The sequence below is a fragment of the Eptatretus burgeri genome, chromosome 1 (assembly GCF_056783735.1).
Source record: "Eptatretus burgeri isolate ZD-2024b chromosome 1, Ebu_testis_v1, whole genome shotgun sequence".
Lineage (NCBI taxonomy): Eukaryota > Metazoa > Chordata > Myxini > Myxiniformes > Myxinidae > Eptatretus > Eptatretus burgeri.
Genome location: NC_140961.1, coordinates 100,307,303 through 100,320,191, shown reverse-complemented (window position 1 = coordinate 100,320,191; position 12,889 = coordinate 100,307,303). Strand labels below are relative to the sequence as shown.

The following is a 12,889-nucleotide window of genomic DNA, read 5'->3' as shown; positions in this document are numbered from 1 at the left end:
TTCATCAAGGTCTTTTCATTTTTGCTGTCTTGGGGATGTTCCAGCCATGATTTCATACTGCCTGGCTATTGCAGCTCATTCATGTTGATCCAGAATCCAACGATGGACCGCTCACCTGTTTCTGGTTACACCAGTGATTCCTCCTTGGGACTTGGAATCCTGATTGCATATTTGCTCAATAGCTTGATCACATGTGATTGAAGCAAAACCATGACGGTTCTGCTGTTGAACTGTCCGCTGTCTACAGACATGGAGCTCTTCGTGGCATGCTGGATGTATCAGTGGGAGATTGACCATTTCCAACCAGCAACGTGGCAGACAGCGAGCATAGTACAAGTGATCATGGGCATAGAACCATGGCATCATCACACAGAGTACAGAGACATGCATTTCCCAGTTTGACTCACGGGTAGCACATATGAGCAGGAGTAGAATCTGTGTCATCTCTATGTGTGAACTCCAGAATGCAAGTGTTGGATTCTCATTCATCAGTGTAACAAATTCTCTGTACTTGCTCAAGAAATGGGTGAAACCAGGACTTGTGCACAAAAGGTCAAATTCATCTGTGAAGTGGGAAGTGTGATCTGTGCCATTCAGAATTTCCATCATGTCTCTTGCTTCATTCTCAGGCAGTGATTCAAGGAAGGCTCAAAAACATAGACGTTGCATACTTTCATTCACAATCTTGTGAGCCCGAATGCTTTGGTTGTAATGTTGACCGCTGAGAACTCCATTTATTGACCCTTGAGCGATAACGTCAGACTCAATAAGGGTGTCATGCAACCCCGCATCACCAAATCTCTTGCCAAGAATGCCAAGATATGACATGCACGTGTGAAAACCAAGCATGATGACCAAACGCTTTGTCATATCTGTATTGTTCCAGCAGATTTATTGTGCCTTGGAATATATTGCTTGATCAATGTGATCGAGTTTCAGCTGATCAGCAAGCTTTTAGGCTTCGCTCAAGAATAGTGTTGACAGTAGACGTCTGTGTAGGTGATGACTCAATGATGGGTAGGGAATGTATGGCTGATTTCTCCAAGATATATTGGCCCTGAAGAATGGTGTGAAAAGCTGTCCATCCTGGAATCGTACATTTTTGAGCATCTGCATATTTCTTGAACACATAGCCATACTCTGATTGAATTGCTGGCTCAAGAGCCAATTTTTCAAAAGGTTTTCATCACTGATCAAGTTTTGAGGACCATGACATACTTGTCGGTGATGACTTTTGGTCATCGGAAGATCAGGTTGCTTGAAGGAACGAACACCCTTTGGGAGAGAATCTCTGTCTGCAGTTCTTGGGTCCTCTGAGATTTTACTCTGTACCATTATGTCATTGTTTTGATGTATTGTTCCATGGCCTGTGAGTGTTTCTTCACCAAAGTCTATATTATCCCATATCAGGATTGTCTGCATTTTCATGGAAAGCCTGGGGGGATTTTTGCAACCCCTTCACTAAGCTGTAACTGTGCCAAGCTCCTAAGGCAGGGCACACAGACTGATTTCTGTGATGAAATTATCCCTGTCTTGTACCACATGTACATACATTTGCCCTGATATAAGTATTTCTCTCCTGTATCTAACATAGAAATAACATGATGGTTATATTTTGAGACACAAAAATGACACAAGACTATAGCTGCCTGTGTGACGCAAGACTATAGCCCAAGACAATGCACAATGTGGTCGTGTTTCGTGTTTACATGAATAACAAGATATTTACAGAAGTGAAACCAGGGCGAACTTCTTCAGTTGCACCATCTCCTTCATCCTGGGTAGTCACAGGCCGTTTCCTGGCACTTTCAACGTGTTTATTGTCTATAAAATGCCTGTAGCAGGTCTCGTGGAAGCCTGCTGTCAGAACATTGTTTACATAAGGCTCCTCAAGGTAGTCCTGGTGAGATCTGGCTATCTCCTTGCTCTCATGGTCACAAACCATGCCTAATCACTCAAAGGCACAGGTCCTGTACTTAGCCCACCTTACCTGAGTTCGTGGCTTCAAATTTTCATTGGAAATTTCAGGAATATGAATAAAACGGCACAAATTCGGTCCCACTTATGCTGAAGCATGGGGGCTGCCATATTTGTTTGTTGATGCAATCTTATTGGTCTAGACTGGTCATGTGACCTAGGAAGGAATCACTCCACCAGTGGGGAATCTCCCCTCAAAATGGCTGTAAACTGGTCAAAACATAGTGCAAACTTTCAGCAAGAATTTTATAAAAATTGAAGGATTTTGTGTGGAGAACTTTTTCCTGCAACCTCACATAAATGTATTATATTGCTTTAAGTTGAAATTATGTCGTGCCCTTCTCATTGGAATTAACCTAAACAATTTGGGGCGACAGCTGACAGCCGAAGTAATTGAGGAACGATACACCTGTTGGTTTGACTTCAATTCTGGGGAGATGTTGGAAATATTAATTAAGGACCAGATGAGGAACCATTTTAATAAGCACAAACTAATTGAAGGTAATCAGCATGGGTTTACCAAAGGTAGTTCCTGTCTAACGAATCTTTTAGAGTTCTACAAAGCAGTGTCTGATTGGGTGGATGATGGAAAGGCAGTGGACATGGTATATCTAGACTTTATATTAAGAAGACATCTGATGAGGTACTACATCGAAGGTTGTTAGCCACAGTGAGGGCTTGTGGAGTGGCTGGTCAGGTAGCTAATTGGATTGCAAACTGGCGAAGTGGTCAGAAGCAAAGAGTGGCTGTGAGTGGGAGAATGTCTTGCTGGGAGGATGTAAGTAATGAGGTACATCAGGGATCAGTCCTCGGACCATTACTATTCATGATTTACATCAATGATTTAGATAGTGGCATGAAGAGTAGGCTTTCCAAATTTGCAGATGACGCAATGTTTGGAGGTGAGGTGGATAGCAGAGGGGGTGGTGAACAGATTCAGGAAAGTATTCATATTTGCAGAGATTGGGCAATTGATTGGTGGATGTAATTTAATCTGAGCAAGTGTAAGGTGGTGAGCTTGGTGTTGGCTTAGCGGTTAACGTGGCTGACTCAAGACCGAAGGGTCCTGAGTTTGATCCCCTATTCACCCGTTGAATTAAAACCAGGTGGGATTGACTCAGCCGGTCATCCTTCCGTGGTTGGCGAAATGAGTACCAGTGTACTGGGGTAATAATCATTGGAGGTAATCTGTGTCAGAGTGGTGACCCGTCAAGGACTGTACCCCATGCCAATGAAACTGCCTCGGCAGCCCGATGCACCTGTATGCGTGAAAGGAATGGTATTATTATCTATCTATAATTCCAGCAATCTCTGTGTGTGTGTTTGTCTGTTTGTCTGTCTGTCTGTTTGTCTGTTTGTCTGCGACCGCCGTTTCTCGACGACCGCTGGTCCAATCTGATTGAAACTTGCCAGGTATATTGCTGGGGATCTGAATATGTGCCTTTTCGAGGTTTGATGTCAATCGGACGAGCGGTTCCCAAGTTACGGCTATTTATCTGTCGACCAATGACAACACACGGTGCTATGACATCACGAATGACGTCACAACGAATGTTTGTTTATTTATTTATTTATTATTATTATTTGTTTTTTTTTTGCACGATTGACGGTCCGATCTGATTGAAGCTTGACAGGAATATTTCTGGGGACCCGCGGATGTGCCTTTTCAAGGTTTGATATTAATCGGATAAGCGGTTCCCAAGTTACGGCCATTTATCTGTCGACCAATGACAAGACACGGTGCTATGACATCACGAATGACGTCACAACGAATGTTTATTTATTTATTTATTATTATTATTTGTTTTTTTTTGCACGATTGATGGTCCGATCTGATTGAAACTTGACAGGAATATTGCTGGGGACCCACGGATGTGCCTTTTCGAGTTTTGATATTAATCGGACGAGCGGTTCCCAAGTTACAGCCATTCATCTGTCAACCAATATCTGCGAGAGAGGGGGACGGGAGAGGGGGGGATGAGAGTGGGGGCGAGAGAGGAGGGGTGGGGAGAGGAAGGGCAAGGGAGGGGGGCGAGAGAGGAGGGGGTGGGGAGAGGAAGGGCGAGACGAGAGGGGCGAGAGAGAGAGGGGCTAGAGAGGAAGGGCGAGACAAGGGGGGTGAGAGAGGGGGGTGAGAGAGGGGGGCGAGAGAGAGGGGGCGAGAGAGGGCTGCACATACTGGCACTCACCTATGGGTCCGCCCCTACGGGCCTGTACTAGTATTATTAAATGCAAGGTGTTGGGAATGGGGAGGAATAAGGAAAATGGAAATTGTATGATGCAATTTGTAATTTTGGAACATGTCACACAGGAAAAAAGGATCTGGAGGTTCGTAATCGATATGGGGGTAATGGGATGGTGCGTCATCCGTCCATCTTTCCAAAAGCACTTGCAACTTCTTCTCTGAAACTAAACATACAATTTCGATGAAACTTGACCACAACCTTCATCACCCAGTATGTACCAAAGTTTGTTCACGGCATTGAAAAAATTGGCCCCTAATGGGGTCTACGGGAGTTCCCCGCCACACACCCCCTCCCCCCCAAAATAGGTATTTACTCTCTTCTCAGAAACTACACTCACAATTCCAATGAAACTTAACTGCAACCTTCATCACCCATGATCTACCAAAGATTGTTCACGCCATTAAAAATTTTGAGTCGAGGGGAGTCTACGGGGTTTGCCGCCAAAAATAGGTATTTGCTTTCTTCTCAGAAACTTCACACAGTTTCGATGAAACTTGACCCCAACCGTCATCACCCGTGATGTACCAAGGTCTGTTCATAGCATTAAAGAGAAATCCATAGGTATTTGCTTTCTTCTCCATTATATATTTTGGAGGTCATCCATGCCTACCAGTGGTTCCCTGATTTTCTTATCCAGCCGCTACCAGGTGAGCACCCAGGGGTATTGCCCCTATTTTTATTTTAGCACTTTTGAGATATCCCAAAGCCTGCAACATTGTTCTCATCAGCACTTCTCCCCTCATTCCCCCAATCTAATTTACGTCATTTTGATGGATATATTTTGTCCGGAATTGGTGTGGCATCGGTATGATGGGCCGAATGACCTCCTCCAGTATCCCATTTTCCTTGTTATTCCTTGTTGTTGTTTATAATGGGAATCTGATGCATCACAACCCACTATCTTTTCTTCCACGTCCCTTGTCTGAATATGCAATCTTGAGAGTGATTTCAATTTCTTATATCATGTTTGAAATCTTTCTTAATGATAATGTAGAACATTGCTCTGTAAGATATTCATCGGCAGCCTAATATTGGGAAGGAACATTTGGTGAAATTACAACACTGTTTTGGCTTGTATCCCTTGTTCCGATTAGCTATGACTGCTCTCCGACTCCGAAGTCAAACATATTCCAAAATCCTGCCCTGTCTAGCCCTATAAAGGCCAATCAGCGATTTGGGGTCCTGAAACCCCCATCGCCCACAGAGTTCTCCCAATGGCCCATGGCATAGCTTTAAAATACCCAGGTTAAATAGCAACATGACAGAAACAATAGCTGTAACAGGGAATGAATATCCAGTTCCTTTCAGAAACTGAATCTGTTGGTGTGTGTAAGCAGTTTTCCAGATGAGACTTGCTATACTCCTTACTCACCAATGGACTGCCCACGCCAGATTGCAATTACAATGTCTAATAGCGCTAACTTAAAGCACATCATTTCGGCTGATTATTTGCAACTGTGCTGCAAATTCCCTGGATGTAAAACATCTGCAGTGTCTGCATATAAATGCAGACAAGGTGCACAACTTTGATGTTGTTTTCAACTCCCTTGTTTGTGACATCACTTCCTTCTGTTGACTGATCAATCGCACACTTCCAACGTGGAAACTTTCAAGCAAAAACACTTTTTTGGGATTGATTTTATCAAGGCCTTGGAATTGCCTTGTCTTTTTTGGTAACTGCAAAATCCCGAACTAACAAGGTTAAAGTTCCTGTGCTCACATGCCCAGTTTATATTTTCTAAAATATGCATTTTTAATTGCTTTCATCACCGAAGGTGGACAGAGGTTATGTTTTCACCTCCGTCTGTTTGTCTCTATCTGTTTGTCTGTCTGTGAGCAGGATATCACAAAAAGTTGTGGAAGGATTCGGATTCAACTTGGTGGACATGTTGGGTGTGTGACAAGGAAAAATGGATTCCATTTTGGTGAAGATCCAGATCTGGTTATGATAATTTTTAAGTGATTTTTCACCATTGAGTGATGGGGCCAAAACGACATATATAGCATGATATCTCAAAGTTATTGATGGATTTGGTTAAAACTTGGTGGACAGGCTGGTTGCATGAAAAGGACAAATTCATTCAATTTTAGTAAAGATACTAATCCAGATCCGAGAATTAAAATCTATAATTTCAAGTGATTCTTCATCATTAAGGGATGGGACCAAAAACGATACATAGCAAGTATGATATTTCAAAAAGTTGGGGATGGATTATGACAACACTTGGTGGATGAGTTGTGTAGGTCACATGAATAAGCCGATTCAATTTTGGTTCAAGTATGGATGCAGATCCGACCTATCAATGGGATACAAAACGTAAACTGTTCAGCCTGATGGAGGTATGCGCTCTACCGAGTGCCGTTCTATATTGACTTGTCTTTTTTTCATTCTGTCTGTCTGTCTGTCTATCTATCCATCTAACTGTCTATCTCTCTGATCACATATTTACCCTTGCCGGAGGATAGCACATTGCATTTGGGTCCGTTTGTTTTTTTTTGTCTCTCTGTCTGTCTGTTTATCCGCACAGAACTTTAGTGCTTTTCTCCACAACTGCTTGTCTGAGAAAAAATTTTCACCATTGGAGCGACAACTCATGCAGAAAGTTTTATTGATAATTATGACATCATAGTTCACGTGGTGTGGCAGCCATGTTGGAAAAATAGAAAAAAAAGAATTGGACCTCTGTATCTCTGAAACCGCACCAGGGAAAAAATTGAAACTTGGCACATGGCAAGTACTCCTCATGGAGAATAAGCTTGATTTTTTTTTTTTAAAGACATCATAGGTGCCTCAGTTATGACGTCATAATTGCATATGCAGAACACTGCATATGATCAGTATGAAAATCTTTGAGGGTCATCGAGGGATGAAATGGTCCACAGAAAAAAATTGATGGCGTCATCGGTCACATGATTTGGCAGTCATATTGTTTATTTTGTTTTTTAACCTTCACAAATCTTCTTCTCTGAAGTGGCTGAACAGATCTACATGAAACTTTACACACATGACCACCTAACCATTTTGGCAACCATATTTGGAAGGTTCACACATATGATATCATAGGTCACATGGTTTGGCAGCCAGATTGGATTTACCTTAAAACCTATAAAAAAAATCTTCTTCTCCAGAACGGCTGGACAGATCGAGGGGAAACTTCACACAAATGTTCCCCAAGCTACGGGTGTCCAATTTTGTTAAGGAATAATTAATAGGTCACATGGTTTGGCAGCTACATATAATTGAATAAAATATTAAATAATGTTTTTTTCTGGAACCGCTTAATCAATCAACATGAAACTTCAAAATTGTGATCGAGTAGTGATGTGCAATAAATATTTTAAATTTCAACTTGATTGGATACATGGTCTGGCAGCCAGAATTCTAAAAATTTTATTTGGGTTCTTTTTTTTGTGAAAGGCTCACTTGGCTGTGCCCGGATGGGTTTGAGGGTAGAGGAAGAGCAGCTGCAATGTGAATCCTATCCAGCTTCCTCCTGATGACGTCATATTTTCTTTTTGCTTGTTTAGGTTCCTTCTGATTACTCCAATGCAGGACTATACCTATTTGGTCTTCCAGTTGATTTGATTTTAATAAATTTTAATCCCATTCTAAATTCAATTGAATAATAATAACTGTCATGTGTCAGGGTCAGGTGTCCCATCAAAGCAGGGTTGCATAAAAGTGGGACATCTTGGTACCCGGTCATCACTGCCACCAGTTATAAAGTGGTAGTTCCAATCATGACTCTTATTAATTACATAACACACCATCACACAAAACCACAACACATAAGTCTAAGTGACAGTCTGCAATCTCTGATTGCTTTCTTTCTTGTTATTTAATGTATTGTTGTGTCATTTAATAGTGTGATGTCACTTCCCAGCCAACACGAAACATCATCACATTTAAAAAAAGGTTTGAACTAAATATTATGAAAACATTCTCTTATAAAGTTTTTTTTTGTTTGTTTAATCAGAAAGACATTATCAGAAAAATTGCATGCTTGAGAAGTTTTATATATATATATATATATATATATATATATATATATATATATATATATATATATATATATATATATATATATATATATATATATATATATATATATATATATATATATATATATATATATATATATATATATATATATATATATATATATATATATATATATATATATGAAGCCTGGTGTTGGCGCAGTGGTTAGGGCAGCGGCTTGGGATCCAAGAGGTCCTGAGTTCAAGCCCCGTTGGGCCACTGAATTAATACACCAGGGGGTTGACTCAGCCTGTCATCCTTCCGAGGTCGGCGAAATGAGTACCAGTATACTGGGCCGGTGTATACCCCGGTTAAAATAGGTGTACCATATCCCTGTGTCGTAAGAGGCGACCAGGGTTGCGTCAGGAACGGCATCCGGCGTAAAAGATGTGCCAAATCACTATGCGGATCATACGGATGATCCGCTGTGGCGACCCCTAACGGGAGCAGCCGAAAGAAGAAGAAGAAGATATATATATATATATATATATGTTATTTACATGTTTATGATGTCATAACATTTATTTAAATGTATCTAACTCATTTATTTAAATGTTATAAAATCGTTTTGTTTTTTTTTCATAACATTTTAATGTTTTTAAAGCCCCCCAAAATAATGTTTTCACAATGTCTAGGCATGTTTGTTTATATGTTGTTTAAACAACATTTTTGTATTGTCTGCGTTGGCATCCAAATGGCAACACAGTTACATGCAAAGTGACACGTCATGCTATCAAACAAGCCAAGAATGCACATCGACATTTAGAAAGAGAAGTAGAATTCCAAATTTATATTTAACAATTTCAAAGTTTCCATAATTATGAAGAGGAAACGCTTGCACGGTTACGCAATCATATGTTGAGGATTTGAGGAGAACGGTGGGTTGATGCATTGCTTTGAAAAAGTATTTGGTGTTTTATTTGGACAAACTAACCAAAATAGACTGCAACCATATCACACAACAGTTCATGAAGGTGGCAAAAGATCATGTTTCTTTCATCAGCCAATTCTTTCGGGGAAATGGCTCTCTTTCCACCAGACAGCTGCTGGCATTAATAACACTTCCCTCTGCAGCGACAGTGACAAACTCCTTCAGCTTTGGCTGAGACTGTGATCTCGAACAAGAGTCTCCGCCCATGTATGTTCATTCCAGATTGTTGTTATTGGGCACTGGCGTGTCCGAAAATACAATTCCCTCTTCGGCAAACCGTGAGTGGATTTACTTCGGATTTACTTTTGTTCATGCAAGCCGAGGATCCAAGCTTGTCACGCATTGTGATGGTCATGCAAAGTCCAGGGAAGAATGAGCACACCACCGATAAATTATTTTTTGTTTCCGTGGCTGTTTCTCTGCTGTAGAGGTGAGTTCCTTGCTGTGATATTTTTTTTGAAGCAAACTAAGACTTTTTTGAAACAAATTTAACAAACTGTTTGATCATCCCATATAATTAGTGGCATTCGAAATCTTGGTTAAAAAATAATAAGGTTGTTGTCTTGTGGAAGGTAGTTGAGGGTGGGGACATTACAATGTGTTATAAGGGAACAAAACCATAGGTGAATATCTGCTATGCCCATGAGATAAAATCAGCAACACTTTTTGTACATCATCCTGCCTGATAAGTTTTTAGAGTGTGAAACTACATTATTTAATTTTTCTGTAAAAATGCACTCAGCAGGTGCATTATTTCACACTATATCAAGTTGATGTTTTGCTGTCCAGGTGTTGCCAACAAATAATTGTTCGATTTTGTTGCTGCTCAAACTTTACTCACCTTTGATGCAACTATGAGCTGCTTGATGGAAGATAACCACTTGTTTTATTAAGGACACACACACACACACACACACACACACACACACACACACACACACACACACACACACACACACACACACACACACACACACACACACACACACACACACACACACACACACACACACACACTGGCCATTCCCACAACGAGCATACAAAAGCACTTACCTTCTGTAGCTTTTCTTGGTTGCTTTAAGCAGCTTTCTATGGTTGCAGAAAATGGAACCAATGAGAATAGGTTTCTTATTGCGATCTGTATATGACTTAATACCCACTCCAGTCAATCTTCAGAAATGGAAATTTGTGGAGTCCAATGTCAGTGCCCTTTGTGGAAACTGAGGAACCTTTGAGCATGTTCTGATTAGCTGCAAGAAGGCTCTAACAGAGATATATATGGAGACATAACCAGGCATTACGTGAGCTAGCCACCGCAGTGGAGGACCTACGGGCGAAAGCGAACAAGGCAGCTATCAGACCTCAGGAGCGCGTTAAGTTTGTTGCAGCAGGCAGCAGAGTTCATGAACCTCCATTACAGTGTAAAAGGTAATTATTGCTCGTGCCTAAAGCAGAGTGGAAACTCAAAGTTGATCTGGATGAGAAGGTGACTTTTCCAGTCGAGGTTCTCCTGACAAATTTATGCCCCGTCATGGTTGTGTGGTGAGTTCTCCAGAAGACCGTGATATTCGGGGGGCTCACAGTTCTGTGGGAAGGCAATTTTATTGGGCATATGAAAAGAAGAGTGCATTGTATGCAGACCTAATGCCGCAGTGTGAAGAACAATGATGGACATGTCTCCTGTTTCCAGTAACAATGGGATGCAGGGGTTTAGTAGCCAGATCTGCATTCAAACTGCTTCAGTTATTGGGAGCCACACCTCTGGTTTTTTTTTTGTTGTTGTTGGTTTGTTTTTGTATACATAGTTGAGGCTCGTGGAAGAGCTAGCACAATGAACAGATCAGGATGTAACAGCCAAAAACAGGATGCAAAACATACATGCATGGGGTGGACAAGATGGATACAGGAGGAAACTCCAAGGAGGGAAAACTGGAAAATTGGAAGGAGGAATGATTTGGGTGGGGTTCACAAGGGTAGAAAACATCATGGTTTTGGATTGGGGATGATATGAAAGAGTGGGGAACAGCTGTCTTGAAGACCTGGAGGGAAGAATGAAATTGAAGAGGATGTGTATGTTGATTCCACAGGTGAGAAAAAGAGGAACAAATGAGTGCAGGTGAGCAGTGAACCTGGATTTAGGTAGTTTCTCCAAAAGAGGGGTGATGGTGGACCATGTGAGCCCAATAGAAACCTAAGGGGGGGAGGGTGAGCTTGGGGGGGATAAAGCACAGAAAGAGCAGAGGGTGCAAGACCAGAAGGGAGGTGCTAGAAGATGGAGAGACCACCGACCTGTCTGCAGTCCCAAAGTGATAAACCCATAGACTCAGCTTCATTGCGGGAATTGAAATAATTTGGAGAATTGAAAGAGTTGGTTTTCAAGGCGTCAAGCTGAGTAAGATGTGAGGCAGAATAGCTGGCCCAGAGGGGAGACCAGTACTCCATCAATCTGCAGATGAAGGCCTTGTAGGTGGATAGGAGTTCAGGCATGCCAACGAAGGACTTTGTATGATGAATGGTGCCCAGTTGGTGGCTGGCTTTGGAGGCCAACTTTGAAAGATGGTTTTTCCCAAGAAAGATCAAGGTGGATAGTGAGACCCAGGAGTTTATTTACTGAACCTCCTCAAGAGGATTGTTAACAAAGTAGATAGGAGGGTATTCCAGATGGTCCTTTCGCAGTGAGAGATGGTGAGAGCTTGACATTTGTCAGGATTGAAAGGCATATTCCAAGTGTTTGACCAGATTGCCATTTTTTTGTTTGTTTGTTTGTTTGTTTTAAAGGTGTGAAGAGAGGGAAAAGGCTGCAGCCTGCCTGTCTGAAAGATGAGGGATGTCATGGCAGTGGGTGGAGTCGTCAAGCAAATAGATAAAGAAGATTTTACAGAGAGATCATTCATGAAGATCAGGAATAGTACTGGACTCAGAACGCTGCCCCAGCCTTGACATGGAGAAGAGATGAAAGGAATTTATTGAGAGCCACATGTTGGCTTGACTAGTCGACGAAGTCAGGAAGCTGTGTGTGGAGTTGGCCTTGAATGCTTGGTGAATACAATAACAAAATAAATGCAAAAAACAGCTGAGAGTGCATCTGCATGGCTTTGGTAGAAGAGAGACCAAATCTAGACCATGACGACGTATGCCGATGCCTTCCAGTGGTGCAGTATACACTGCAGGAGCTGCCCATGGTTCGTCGTTCTGTAAAGACCCCTAAAAGATGCATGTGAACCAGTGGTTCCAGCTGGAGAGGCAGGCATCAAGCAATATAGCATCTGCTATTCTGTATGTCTTGTTTTTTTGTTTTTTTTTGTAAATATACTCACGTTGTTTACAGAGCAACTACTACCCCTCACTCCTCTCCAGGATTGCCTGACAGATGTCTCATCTGAGACATTATTTAAATAATCATCCTTTGCTTGTAGTGCAGCCATAAAATTGTCTCCCATCATGGCCATTCCTTCGGAAATTATGTCTCGCCTTCCACACAAGCACCATGCCTGGTTATGTGGGGTTATGTGGGAGTACATGAACAATCAAAGGATTTAAAAATCAAAAAAATTCCCCTCCGGATAAAGCAAGAGCGAATCAAAGCTGCTTGACGCTGCGCTGCATAGTTCACATGGGCAGAGGCAGTGGTTAAGTTCTTTTCCCCCCATTGACGGGACAGCACGTCAAGTTGGGACACAATAGGCAAATTGC

At 41.7% G+C, this 12,889-nt stretch overlaps 1 protein-coding gene across 1 annotated transcript in view; it reads left to right on the top strand.

Moving 5' to 3' along the window:
* LOC147035053 (CD166 antigen-like) overlaps positions 1–12,889 on the top strand; it is a 169,878-nt gene that overhangs the window by 33,272 nt on the left and 123,717 nt on the right. The window lies entirely within an intron of this gene.